This window comes from Lissotriton helveticus (genome assembly GCF_964261635.1).
Source record: "Lissotriton helveticus chromosome 1_1 unlocalized genomic scaffold, aLisHel1.1 SUPER_1_unloc_15, whole genome shotgun sequence".
Classification (NCBI taxonomy): Eukaryota; Metazoa; Chordata; class Amphibia; order Caudata; family Salamandridae; genus Lissotriton; species Lissotriton helveticus.
The window spans coordinates 1,108,702-1,123,393 of NW_027611654.1; the positions used below are offsets into that span (position 1 = coordinate 1,108,702).

The window sequence follows — 14,692 nt, forward strand, 5'->3', positions numbered from 1 at the left end:
CCCGTCCACCGAGCCATCTTTCTCACGGGTCCTCAGTAGGTCAGGGAGGGGCTCGGAGTCTTCCTCTGCCCCACTATCTGTGGCCATCAGTAGGCTGAGCTCCGAGCGTACGAAGTGTGGTTTGAGTCTGTTGGCGTGGAGGACCCGGAGGGGGTTCTGGGGGGACTCCATGTCGATTAGATAGGTGACAGGGCCCTTGCGCTCGACCACCTTGAAGGGTCCTGTCCATTTGTCTTGCAAGGCACAAGGTTCGATGGGAGACATTACCTATACTTGCTGACCAGGCTCGAACTCAATAGAGGAGGCATGTTGATCGTACCATTTCTTCATGTCCTCCTGACTGGCCTCGAGATTGGCTTTAGCGAGTTCCCTGAATCGCCGGGTCTGGTTGCGGAGGGCCAGGAGGAACTTATACACGTCCGGAGGGGTCTTCTGGGGGGCCATTTCCCATTCTTCTTTAACCAGGCTGAGGGGCCCCCAGACAGGGTGTCCGTACAGGAGCTCGAAGGGGCTGAAACCGAGGGATTTCTGGGGGACTTCTCGGTAGGCGAAGAGGAGGCACGGGAGCAGCACGTCCCACTGGCGACGTAGGGGTTCCTCCAGCCCCATGATCATCCCCTTGAGAGTGCGGTTAAACCGCTCGACTAGTCCGTTTCCTTGCGGGTGATAGGGGGTCGTGAACCGGTACGTGACCCCGCACTGCTGCCAGAGAGATTTCATATATTTGGAGATAAAGTTCGTGCCTCTGTCGCTGACGACTTCCCGGGGGAATCCTACCCGGGAGAAGATCCCCATCAGGGCTCGGCCCACCACTGGTGCTGTTACAGTCCGAAGAGGAATGGCCTCGGGATAGCGGGTGGCGTGGTCCACCAGGACCAGGATGAATCGATGCCCTTGTGCTGTTCGGGGGTCCAGGGGCCCCACAATGTCTATTCCCACCCGTTCGAACGGGGTGGTTACGACTGGGAATGGTTGCAGGGGTGCTTTGGATCTCTTCCATGGAGAGACCCGCTCTCCTTTCTTCCGTCTGATTGGTGTTTGTTTCTGGTGTCTCGCTGTTTTGGTTCCGGGGTACAGCCGTACCCGTTTCTGCCCAAGATTCTAGGGCGTGTTTGAAGTCCTCTTTCGTGCTCAGCCCGGTGGTAGCAATGCCTAGTTCCATGCAAAATTGCTTTAGCTCTCGATGGTTGTACTCCTCTAGTTTCTCCATCTGGAATTTCTCTGCGGATCCGCTCTCTTTTGTTGTCATTGTGGTTGAGTCGTGGGGTGAGTTACTCTCTGTACGATTACGCGTTGGTTCGGATCGCGCCGCTGGCCACCAATGTTAGACTGGGACCTGGAGGGTCGGCCGAGGACAAGGGGAGAGGCCTCCGGTGAGGGCCGTCTCCAGCGATCGTACAGACAAGTAACTTCCCCCCCACAGATGGACACCACACAGAGATAAGGTTAAGGCTTTTTATATGCAGTTCTCGAAGCAAAGTATCACGGTACAGTGAGATCAGGACATGAGGGTCCTCTCAATTCTAGTCTCTGGAAGGGAAAGGGGGTAGCGGGACAGTCTTGATACCTTTCTGGTATTGAGGTGGTCTGATGGATAGCTCACAATGCTCGAGCTCGGAGTTCTGGAAGGTCGGGCCGTGGCAGCGCCAGCAGGCTCGGATGGCAAGTCTCACTTGAGGAGGGCCGCGGCAGCGCCAGCAGGTCCCGACGATGATGTAGGTTGCAGAGGGCCGCGGCAGCGCCAGCAGGTCCCGAAGACGATGTAGGTTGCAGAGGGCCGCGGCAGCGCCAGCAGGTCCCGAAGACGATGTAGGTTGCAGAGGGCCGCGGCAGCGCCAGCAGGTCCCGTCGAGGAGGAAGGTTGCAGAATGCCGCGGCAGCGCCAGCAGGCAGGACGATGGTTCACAAGGCAGGGCTGCGGCAGCGCCAGCAGTCCGTCAAGGATGAGTTCTTCAAGGTGTCTCTTGACTCCAGGATACAACTGCCTTCCTGCTCTGGAGCTGCCCCAGTTATAGGTCTGGCCCCCTTTGGTGTCCGGACCCTCGCTCTTGGAGGTCGGAAGGTCCGGGATGAGGGAGTCCAGACACCCAGCAGGGGGGTGGAGCCAGCGCCCGGGGAGGCTGGGGGCGATCGGCACCTGGCGGGGGAGAGCCATCGACACTCCTCTTTCCCATTGACCTGCCAAGTGGTCCGCTCACCTCCTGGGTGGATGGTGGTGCCGGGATGTCGGGGCTTGGCCAGGCCCAGGGTTGGGGTCGAGCTGAGGCCACGCGGCCTCGTGGTGCAGTGTCCAAGATGGCGGCTGGGCCGGGCAATGGTGCTGGCGGTGGCCCGGGCCAGTGATACAGAGATGTCCGGGAGTAGGTGTTCCCGTAGGAGACGGGTTGCGGGTTGCTTCTGTGGGTCGCCGGGGTCGTTCTTCTGGGGGCACCGGGAGAGCCGGTGTCCAGGCTCTGTCATGCGGGAGGGAGCGGACCTTTCACGAGGCCTGTCCAACAGCCATGATCCGTTCTTTCAGTGGAAAATCAGGAAGAAAGGCCAATATGTCCGGAGGAGGGGCTGTTGCGCGCCTCTGAGGGCCCACTCGATGAGCTCTATCAATCCGTACCGGAAAGTCTGCGGCTTCACCCAATATGTCTCTGAAAAGCTCCCTTAGGTATTTCGCCACATCCGTCCCCTCCTCCGTCGATGGCACTCCCCGGACCCTGATGTTATTCCGCCGAGAGCGGTTTTCCAGGTCCTCATTATGGGCCTGGAGGTTGGTCCCTTAACCGCAACACTTCTTGTTGTAGCTGCGTGATTTCCTGTCCTGTCGTTGTGTGGAGCTTTCCACCGTGGCCACCCTCTCACCTAGTCCGTCCACTTCTTTTCGTATTTCGCGGACCTCCCCGGCCACCTCCTGTTTCAGCGTTTGAAAATCGTCTCTCAGTGTGCCAAAGAGTGACTCCAAGAAGGATCTGGTGACCGGGGGCTCACCGCCTCCTGCTGTGTGAGAGCCACTCGCCGCGTTCGGCGACGGTTGATTTCTGTCTCCCCTGGTCTGAGACCTGCCAAGCATCTCGTGGAGCGTGCGGTCGTTCCGTTTATTACCCTTCTGGCTCGCCATCTTGTCCTCAAGGCCGCTCCGCCGAGTACGGGCACCGCACCGGCCAGACACCCGGGCTTCGGCCCCACCTGCCTCTTCTCGCTATGATGACTCAGTCCTCCGCCGCGGGGTGCTCCACACGAACCCCCCGAGTCTGAGAATGACCTCTGTGGCCCGGGCACCACCGTCCGCCACCGTCCGCCCCCGGCTGCGCAGCGAGCAAGTGCAGGGACCCGTGCAATCCAAGTCCTCGCACCTGTCTTTTCCTTCAGCGACCGCTGTCGTCGTCCACGGCAAGCCGACCATCCGCGGTGTAGCTCTCAAGGGCACCACGCACCACCATAGTCCGCTAGTTTCGTCACTACCACAACAACTATGGCAACTATGGCGACTATGGCGGCTCCTCACGCCTCTGCCAGTTGATGCACCCCTTCCGGTGATGGCGCAGCCTCCGGGCATCTCTCCGTTCGTCCCCAGGAGCAGGCGCCTCCGGATCAGTCCTTGGAGGGTCCCGGTTCCAATTCCAATCCTCGTCGCTGCGGCCCTCGGTCCGCCTACGCTTCCAGCGACACCACCCTTCCGGCCTGCAGAGCGTCCGTTCAGCCAGGCAGCAGCCGCGGCCCCGATTTGCGACGAGACCGACAACCAAGGGCGGGTCGTCTCTGAGGACAGCAGGCGCTTCTCAGGGCCTCGCAGCACCGTCACGGCACCCAGGTGTGCCCCCTACTTCCTTCCACTGCACCACCGCTGACCTCGGCAAGCTTCGGGGACAGAGCTCATCCCAACCCCAGCTAGGCCGCTATCCGTCTTCGCTTCCGGTCTTGGCGTCGCTCCGTGCCGCGGTCGCGACAACGGGTCCCCGGCCACTCCAGATTTGGACTTCGGATCTAGCACAGCCCGACCGCTTCCCGCACCATCCCCAACCGGTTTTATGCCAATGGGGGGGGAGAACAAGCTATACAGAAGGCTCAGGGCCCGGATCGGGTCGGGAGCTCCGGGCGAAAGCGTCTCCTCACTCCGCCATCTTGGCCACGCCCCCAATTGCATATGTTTAGAATGAGAATACAATGCAAAGCGCAGAGTTTCAGAAAGTACAAAGGAAGGAATTACAGTCTATATAAGAGCTGAGAGGGCACTGTAAGTTACAACCAGTCACTGACAAAGCAAACCGATCTTACATGGGCTATACCTAAAGTCCAGTTCGGGGCTCGGATTATTCCTCTGCCAACCCACGCCTCCATCAGAATAATAATAAAAAAGATAAACAAAGGCATTGATCGAGACCATCCTGCATCCCGCTCCCGAGGCAACAAGCAAGCTGAGATACTAGACAACTGACTCATGAACCCCAGCATTTCAGCAACACAGATCACATGGTCATCCCCGGTGAGTAATCTCAATCAATATACCCTGTCACTGACCAATATGGGCTACCCCACCTGAACTGGTCATCTCAGGTAACCATTGGACTGTTTCAGCTTTTACCCCAGTTGGGGTGGGAACTGTTTACATTCCCCGACAGATACTACATTGTTCTTTGAGGTATTGGGGTAGGACTTGGACTTTGATATTCGAAAGTGCCCGCAATGTATTATCTTCTCTTGGTGTACGTGTCACACACCTCGTAATCTTACTTGCTGCACACCATAACAATACATCTAAACAATTCAAATCCAATGGGGGAAGTTAAAGTGGTCACTTGGAATGTTAAAGACCTTCTTGACAAGATTAAACACGGAGCTGTCCTTAGACATGCGCAAAGCTTAGGGGTGGACGTCTTGCTATTACAGGAAACACACTAGATGGGGACCAAGGCCCCATGCCTGGCCCGCTTTGACTTCATACACGTCTTTCACTCTGGCTTCTTGAAGGGCTTCAGAGGTTTGGCTATCTTGAATCACCGCAGACTATCATTTACACATACTCGTACATGGGCTTGATCAGCGGAGAGTCTATAGTACTGGGTAGGGTTTAAGCTCCCCTCTCTCAGTCACATATTTACTGAACGCATTATTGGTACCTGGGGATCATTACCCGACGTCCTTGCATTGATAGGAGGAGACTGGAATTATGTCATTCACCCTGATCAGGATAGATGCCGTCCCACAGCTACACAACATACACAGAGAGTCTTGTTTGGGGCCAATGGCAGAGGCTCTGGCATGGTCCAAAACGTGGAGGACTCTTCATTCAGCAGTTAGGAGTTACAATTAGGGATTATATGTATTTCTCTACCATCCATGGGTCGTTTTCTAGCCTGGATCACATTTTTATCACTAGGGGAACACACTCATCGCTTGGTCATGTCGGATATCCCACCCGGAGGCCTATCAGATCACACTCCCATACAGCTGCAGTTAGGGATAGGTCCCAGTCGGGTACTGTTTCATTGGTGATTGTTGCCCTGGCACCTACACGACCATTTGCTGTAGGACGAAGAGCTAATGTGGCACTGATGCTAGCTAGTTGGGGTTCTCTAGGTACTGCGGTGAGTTTCTGGTACACCACAATTCACTAATGTCCTGGGTCCCTGTGCACAGTTCTGTATAGGAACAGAATCCTTGCAACAATCAATCACTCTACACATGAAATCCTACCCGAATCTCAGATGGAGGACTTCTTTCGAGATATACCTCCCAGGGCACTAATCGCCGTTGCGCAAGACTCCCTAGAAACTCTTATATCACTAGAGGAAATAACCTCAGCTGCCTCAGAAATAGCATTGGGTAAATCACCAGGACCCAGCCCATCACTAACGACCTTTGATCAGCAACTAACCATGCCGCACCGCCTGCCTTTCCACAATGGGATTCTCTCATAGGCCCAATCACAGCCACATTCACTGGGCGCACTCCAACGATCTTCAATCCGGTCACATTAATTGCTATCAATAATCTATTTGATACATCAGCTTCTAACCCACTACAAGATGGCGCCCGCGATCCCCAGACCATCACTGTTGATCTTTGATCAGCAATTTACTATTTCATACGAACCACCTGTCACCAATTAGCGCCGGATGGAGGACTTATAAACCAAAAAACCACCTCCAAGTCCTCACTCCCGAGCCACATGAGAAGGGGTAGGCCGTTGGTGAAGTTCTCCAATAGATGATGTGAGTACCGGATCTTTGGCTTTCCACCATGTGAACGGAGGATATTATTCTTCCCCCTGAGCTCAATTACAAAATTTAAAGCTTTCCTCCGAACACCACACTAAAAATGTTGGCGTTGATCTCAGTGTTTCTCTCGAGGAGGTGATGACATCACCCTCGTTGGGCGAGTGTTTTCCCGCTTTTGACCACAGTGTATTAAACTACCACCTATATGTTTTTATGAATGCATCACGGGTATTCTGTTTTTGGAAGAAAGGGGCCCCTGCCTAATGGGATGAACCCTGGCAAGTAAAACAACACTTGGGGTAAAGAGGGAGCAAATTTGCATCGGGTTTTGTGCCTGTTATATTAGAGAAAGAAAACTGGTAAACTAATGACTAAAATCACACTATAATTGTGTTGATATGTTCTAATATTTTATTATTTTATAACATCTTTTTTTTGTAGAAGGTATTTTTTTTAAGTCTTGTTATAATTTACTACATACAAAATTACAATACACATAGCAGAATATGAAAAAACAGACAGTTGAATCAATTTTTATAACGTGTGCTGTCTTTGTGCCTCAGCTTCTCTTTTGTAAATCGTTAGTAAGCAGCAGAGATGACCTCTGGTTTTTAATCTTAGTAGGATTTAAGTTACAGGGGCCACTATTGTCTGGAGTTGCCTAGCAGGATAATAAGTCCCAGGGGGCCAATACTGACTGAAGCTGGATAGCATGATTACAAGTCCCAAGGGGCCTCTAATGACCCGAATTGGCTAGGATGATAACAGGTTGTAAGGGCCACTACTGACTGTCAGGGGAGACATTGACTGACCTGTGAGCGCGAGCTCTGTCCTGCGAGGCCCTTTCTGCTGGACTGTTTGTTCTGTTGCTGCACCTCGCGGAACCCGCTCCGCGGGTCCCGCTTCGCCCGTGTGCCTGGGCGCATCGTTGCTGCTGTTTGTGGACAGGGGAGCTGCCTGAATCTCGGGGAGCAGGGCTGCGAGCGCCAGGTGAGGATCAGGGACTCCATTGCCCAGGAGTCCCTGTGCTACCATCATTTCCTGCACCTGGACGCTCTCCCTGCTGGCCACGCCCCCTAAGCACCGCTGAAAAGAGCCTGCTTGTCCTTAGCTCTTTGGGAGACATTGACTGACCTGTGAGCGCGAGCTCTGTCCTGCGAGGCCCTTTCTGCTGGACTGTTTGTTCTGTTGCTGCACCTCGCGGAACCCGCTCCGCGGGTCCCGCTTCGCCCGCGTGCCTGGGCGCATCGTTGCTGCTGTTTGTGGACAGGGGAGCTGCCTGAATCTCGGGGAGCAGGGCTGCGAGCGCCAGGTGAGGATCAGGGACTCCATTGCCCAGGAGTCCCTGTGCTACCATCATTTCCTGCACCTGGACGCTCTCCCTGCTGGCCACGCCCCCTAAGCACCGCTGAAAAGAGCCTGCTTGTCCTTAGCTCTTTGGGAGACATTGACTGACCTGTGAGCGCGAGCTCTGTCCTGCGAGGCCCTTTCTGCTGGACTGTTTGTTCTGTTGCTGCACCTCGCGGAACCCGCTCCGCGGGTCCCGCTTCGCCCGTGTGCCTGGGCGCATCGTTGCTGCTGTTTGTGGACAGGGGAGCTGCCTGAATCTCGGGGAGCAGGGCTGCGAGCGCCAGGTGAGGATCAGGGACTCCATTGCCCAGGAGTCCCTGTGCTACCATCATTTCCTGCACCTGGACGCTCTCCCTGCTGGCCACGCCCCCTAAACACCCTCTCCCTATATCAGGTGCAGCTTCTTCCGCGGCGCGGGAGCGCGCGGGAGGGCGCCGGGAGAAGCCCGGGACAAGGGCGGGACCGTCTGTGGCCGTCAGGGGCCGAAGGTGGCCGGGCAGGGCCTACCCTCTTGGTTTGTGCTTTCGAACCCTGGTCTCTTACACTCGGTGGAGCAGCCCGCTGAGTTTAATTTATTGCAACCAATATGCCGTCCCCTGCAAGGGAAAGCACCCCACTAAAACCGGGTGGAGCAAAGAACAGGACTCTAGAGAATTATTTCTCCCGGGCAGTGGGGGAGGGGGACAAAGAGTGTAATCTGTCCAGGTTAAGGGCAGAACGGAGACGCTCAATAGATAATATGAAAAACACGCCCCTCGCAGATCAACCTACTTTACCAAGGGAGGAGTTGTCCAGGATTGATGATGTCCCATTATTGCTGAGGGATTGCACTAACATGTCACCAGGTGAAGCCTTGAGTATAGCCCCAGAAACTAGTTCTAGCCCCCCCAGGGTGACCATTGATTTAGTGTCCCAACCCCCTTCGGCCCCTCAAGCCTCGAAGCTTAGGAAAACTAAATCTAAGCCAACTAGCACACAAGTAGCTTTTGGACCTCCTCCAAATAAACGCAGGAGGAAATCGAGGGGAGTTCAAGGAAAGAGTAAACCCAAGGTTGCACACTCGGACTTTGGGAAGTTTCTAAAAAACCCCGCATTAGCAGAGAAACCATTGGTTGATTTACATCCTAAACCCATTGCTCATGAGGATCCAGCTCCTACTATGATAAAAGACACAGGAGTTGGTACTGCTAATATTCCCTTGTCTGTTGTCCCGCTGGGAAACCTAGAATTTTTGCTAAGGTCCCTGTTATTACCGATCAGCGAGAGTATTAAAAAGATTGAGATCAGACTAACCATTTTAGAGGCCACATTGGGCAGTCTGAAAACTCCAGCTGGCAGACAGGGAAGGCAACCAGAGTCCACTCTCTCCACTGTAGCCCCTCAGCTGTCGGCAAATAGTGTCGCCAATCCAGTCCCTTCACAAGCTGTGAATGTGGCGCCCTCACAACAACTCACAAGGACAAAGCCTGCAACAGCTAAGCCCCCTAACACCAATATGCCCAACCCTCCTTTAGGATCTGTACCCCCGGCACAGCCGGTAGATAAGAGCACCCCGACCCCTTTAATGAAGCTCACCCTGAGACCACGCAGACCCAATTTACCCCCAGAGACCAACGCTTTTACTGTAGTTATGGCAGGTGTCCCCCCACTTGAGGAAGGTGAAACGGAGGATTTTTGTGCCCTAAAAAGTAGGGTAATCAAGTGGCTAAACATAAATAGACCCCTCCCGACACATTTTAATAATGAAATTATAATGGTAAGAAGGGTACCATGGGTGGGAAGAACACAAAAATCCATTAAAGGGGACTGCATACTGGTGAGTTTTAGGGATACAGGAACGGTGTCCCATATATGTCAAGGGAAAAATAGATCTAGGGAATCCACCATCCAAACCCTCCATGTGTCATTCTTTTTTCCCATCATCCCAGTCCTATCTCAGCAACTCCAAACTCATGACAACTGGGAGAGGGTTGGCAGGAGGGGGAGTCACCAGGCCTTTAACCCTAGGCCGTTTTTTGGCCGATCTGAACAACCCTTTTTCTCCTATAACCGGTTCCATTGCCTAAATGGCCTTGAAGGGGTCGATTGACAGACAGACAATGCCCCCCAGGGTAGTATAGAAAATGGAGGTACGGTAGAAAGACTGGAGGAGCAAAAATCCAAGGCTCAGCAAACTCTGGTGGTTGGTGAGGGGGAACCAAAGTGTGTTGAGCCAAAGGAAATAGATGAAGACAAGACAGGAGGGGGACATGGGCAGGAAACGCAAAGATCAACGTGGGAAAGAAGACCAAGGGCCCAGGGGGGTGCTGAATGGAGTAGAGTGGGTGTGAGACTCATCTCTTGGAATATAGCGGGTATAGCGGGCAAATTTAACAATAAGGAATGGGTGGACTTTATTAGAACATTTCACATTATATGTGTACAGGAGACATGGGCTGTGGAGAATAACTACCATCTGCAGGGGTACAAGTGTTTTTTTCTTCCCGCCCGAAAATCTAGCTCAGGGAGAGCAATGGGCGGTTTGTCCATCTATGTAGACTTAGACCTGCCAGGCACTTGGTCCTTTCCAGACTGGTCCTCATATGGGATACAGGCGGTTCGGTTCCAGGGAAAGGGGCTACGACTCTCTGTTTTTAACATATATAACACCGAGTTAGAAAATAGCCATACCCCGGTATTAACTGAACTCGACCAAAGGTTAGGAAAAGAAATTACATTCCAGAATAAGGGACCGTCTTGTGGACTGCTTGTGGTGGGGGATTTTAATTGTCACCTTTGTCCGGCACTGGTCAAAAAGAACACAGATTGGGCGCAATGCCCAATTGAGAAGGGACCGCATTTTTCTCACTCGCCTACTGGGTCGGCTCTTAGGTTGCTTCGGCTCAAGTACGACCTAGAGCACACCATTAATATGGTAGACGCACAGTCGGATGGTACACTCCCACCAACTTTTAAGGGCAGGGGCTGCTCGTCTATTATAGATTATATTCTGGTCTCGAGATCCCTGGTTAACAAAGTAGTCAGTGTAGGGATAGACTGGAATACTTTCAGTGACCATAACCCGCTTGTTTTAACGCTGGCATATAGGGCGGGTACTGGCTCCAATGCCCATCGTTCAATTGTGGAGAGGGTCACCGATCAAGGCAGGAGACTGAAATGGTCCAAAATAGATGGGGCAAAGTTCTATAAAAATCTGAGCGATAAGGGTCTGCTGGCCATAAATGAATGTTTGGATCTGGAAGTCCAGGGACCAAGGTTATTAGAATCATTTAACCACATTGCCAACCTGATCGACGGGCTACTAAGGTCCAGTGCGCCCACGCGTAATTTGGTCAATCCCCGGTGGTTTGACAAAGATTGTTCCAAGACACTGAGGGAACTGAAATGCTCTATTAAGTCAAAACCACGAGACCCACAAGTAATCAGGGCATGCAGAGAAAAATATAAAAATGAGACCAAAAGGAGGAAACTCACCCTGCAGGCAGAAGCTTGGGCAGATCTGAGAGAGGCAGGGGAAAGAAGGGACCTAGCGGGGTTCTGGAGAATCATCAACAAACCGACCTTTCAAGAAAATGATTCTCCGGAGGTAGGGGCTAACATCCTCCCGGAGCAGTGGGTCACACACTTTAGGAGCCTGTATAACCATGAATCGGGTACCCACGTAGAGTCATCAGTAAACCCAAGTCAGGCCCCCCCGGTACAATTTTCCCTTAAGGAGATCACGGCAGGGATGGAGAGTCTAACTAAGAATAAAGCACCGGGCCCAGATGGAATTCCCCCTGACCTTTTTCTTAGTAATACAGATCTTTGGGCCCCTCTGATGACCAGGGTCCTAAACACTGCTATCATCTGCGGTCTCCCTCCATCATGGTCTAAAGCGATCATTGTGCCAATCTTTAAAAAGGGCAACAAGGACGACCCCAAGTGTTATCGGCCTATTTCCCTGATTGACGTCTCGGCTAAACTTCTGGGAAGGGCACTCCTGAACAGATTGTCCGAGTGGACCGAAGAGAACAACATCTTCTCGGACACTCAATATGGGTTCAGGTCAGGGAGGTGCACCAGCGACCAATGCCTGAACCTATATATGCTGACTGCCAAATATACTCTGGCCAGTAAGGAACCAATTTATATGGGATTCATGGACCTGGCAGCAGCATTCGATCACGTCAACAGAGGGAAGTTGTGGGACATGATGGCAGGGATGGGGATCGAGAGCGGTCTAATCACCATACTAAGAGAGCTGCATAGCGACACCACGGCTAGAGTTAGATTCAACAGGGAGGGAGGATTGACGGACCCCTTTCCATGCAAAAGTGGAGTCAGACAAGGTTGTATTCTTGCCCCTTTTTTGTTCTCCCTTTACATCAATAATTTGGAACAGTTTCTTTTGGGCTTAAAGGCAGATTCCCCAAGGGTTGGGACGCGGCAAATCCCTGTCCTGCTTTACGCAGACGACGCGGTCTTGCTGGCGCGTACACCACGAAGCCTACAGATTCTGATAGATGGGTTCGTCAAGTTTATGAGCGATCTGGACTTATCTGTCAACCTAAGCAAATCTTACGTGCTCCTGGCAGGCAAAAAACCTTCCTCTAAATTTTCTTACACAATAGGCACCCATTGTTTAGAGGAGGTTAAAACGTTCTCCTATCTCGGAGTAACCTTTGATGGTGCTCTTCAATTCAACTCCTTGGTAGAAGAGCGCTGTAACAAAATGATTGCCTCTAACGGGGCAATAGCCGGATATGGCAGGAGGTTGGGCAGATGGAGTCCGGAACAGGTGATGAACCTGTACGGCTCCATAACATGCGCCAAAGTAAGCTATGGGGCAGAAGTTTGGGGCTTCGTTAATACCTCTAGAATTGACCAGGAAGAGAACAAACATCTGAAATCTATCCTGAGGGCACCACCCAGTACTGCTGGACTCATAGCTCACAGGGAGCTAGGGAGGCCATATCTGGTCGATCTGTTAAAACTTAGGCCAATTGTGGCGTGGCTAAAAATCTGGGTAAATCCAGATGCGCATCTAAGCAGAAAAATCTTACTGGACTGCCTAGGTAGGGCCCACTGCATGCGCATCCCATGGCTCAAATATGTGAGAAATACTCTTGAGGAACTAGGGTTTGGAAACCTCTTCAAGAATCCCACCACCATATCAGCACAGCACAAGAAACAAGTAGGGGAAATTTTCCTAGAGCGGAAAACCCAATGCCGTGCTGTGGCGGAAGGGGGGAAAAAGTCAATAAGGGCTTACAATTTGGTGAAGAGTGTGGAGGGTATGGAGCCCTATCTGTATCTTGTACACAACACACAGGATAGATTTCTTATGTGCCGTTTCAGGCTGAACCTACTCCCTTTCATGTTGGCTTCGCCAGCAGGTTTTACTATGTCAATCGAGCAGAAGGGACCCTGCGGCTGCGACAACCGGTCTCCGCAGGACTCCCTTCATTTTACCTTGCTCTGCCCCTATTATTCAATGCCCAGGCGTAGATTCCTAGTAGATATCCTAAAAAAGGCCCACCTGGAACATGCCAGAGATGCATTAATCTACTTGCAAAAAGCTTCTGACCCGCTAACCTTGTGTTGTGTTATGAATTTTATCAAGGTTGCGGTTCGACTAAGGAAAACGAGGGGAGAGGATTGAAAGACTTTTGACTCCCTGTTTTAAATTTAAGGCCTTGCATGTTAGTATTTTATTGTTATTTATGCACAAGGATCTTGACTAATATTTAATGCTGTCTTATCTATGTATATATACATGTGCTTTTATGGTGTTTTTTAATCACCGAATAAAGATTCTTGAATTGAATTGAATTGACTGGAGCAGGCTCAAAGAATAACAGGTGAAGGGGGGTCGGGGTGTGAGTGGCACTTGTGACAAGAGCTGGCTAGAAGCATTGATGACCTTTGGTACTGATTAAATGCAGCATTTTAGGTCACAGGAGGCACTGCCGAAAGCATCTGGCTAGCAGCAGTGGTGGCCACTGGGAAGAAGGAATTGAGACTGCGTAACTGCATATACTTGCGGCTTTAATACCGATAATTGTTTACAAATGAATGCCATAACCTGCATTGATATATTACATACCAAATTACAATGATCTTGTATCAATTTGATGCGTTTGTTCGCCTTAATATGGCTGCAAAGTTACATGATTCTGTTAGGGCCCAGAAACATTTTATTTAGTGCTGTACATCTGCACACTTTCCTGCATCTTGTGGGAAACTGAATATTGGAAATCAGAAGTAAATAATGAATTCTACAGCTTGTCTGTGTATCGTTTATCTGTTTCTCAAGGACTTCTCGCATTCTTCTTGAGAAACAACCTTGCCTCATACTCATTAGTTTAGTTTCAGTAACTATTTCTATCACATGTTCATGTTTCATTGTCTTGTTTTAGGAGAAAAGTGTATAAAAATACATATTGTAGCATTAGTATTCTATACTTCAACTTGCTTTTGGGTGGATGCTCGCGTCCATTGAAATGACAATTGTCACTTGTTAGTTTGCTTGGCCTTTTGCTATTTTTGCATTAAATGCATGATAGAATAGTTGGCCTTCCGATGTGTTTTGTTTTATTTGAACAAATGTACATAGCAGATAGTGGCAGGCTTTTTACAAAAATTACAATTTGATTTTATTCTTGGAATCACTCAATTTTCTCACAGACGTGGGAAGATTCTGGGTTCTTGCAGTTTGAGAGAGAGCACAGAAAAATGTTGTATCAGGATACCTGCCTCAGAGCGCACTTCTTAAAGACAACTGCCGGGATATCATGTTGCTGCTACAAGGTCCTTACCTGTGTGAGTTATCGGGATCGATGCAGGGGGCTGACCCACACTAGCCACACCCTGGAGATCAATGACAAACACTGAAGAACGAACAGAGCTTCCAAGTTGGTGACCATTACATAATGGACCTTGAAATTAAAAGAAACAACATGTTTTAGTATTCTGGTGACTCATGACCATAAAAACAAAAGGTTACAAATTCAATATTGTGTCAAATACTGAAAAAATTAAACTGGATATACTGAATCGGCTGTCGCCCCAGGGCATGCTAGGCACCTTCCATTACTATTGCTTATGGGACTTGTAGTTTTGCTTTTCTTGTTAAAAGGGTGGTCTCTAAAGCC

At 51.1% G+C, this 14,692-nt stretch overlaps 1 protein-coding gene and 1 long non-coding RNA gene across 4 annotated transcripts in view; both read right to left on the minus strand.

Moving 5' to 3' along the window:
- The window catches only part of LOC144805565 (uncharacterized), a 906,387-nt gene that overhangs the window by 432,369 nt on the left and 459,326 nt on the right, over window positions 1-14,692 (minus strand). The gene's annotated exons all lie outside the window — the stretch shown is intronic.
- LOC144805567 (uncharacterized) overlaps window positions 1-14,692 on the minus strand; it is a 62,338-nt gene that overhangs the window by 31,534 nt on the left and 16,112 nt on the right. For both annotated transcript variants that reach the window (XM_078672091.1, XM_078672090.1), the window contains exon 2: window positions 14,357-14,476. The gene's annotated coding sequence lies outside the window, so the exon portion shown is untranslated. The remainder of the gene's footprint in view (window positions 1-14,356; window positions 14,477-14,692) is intronic.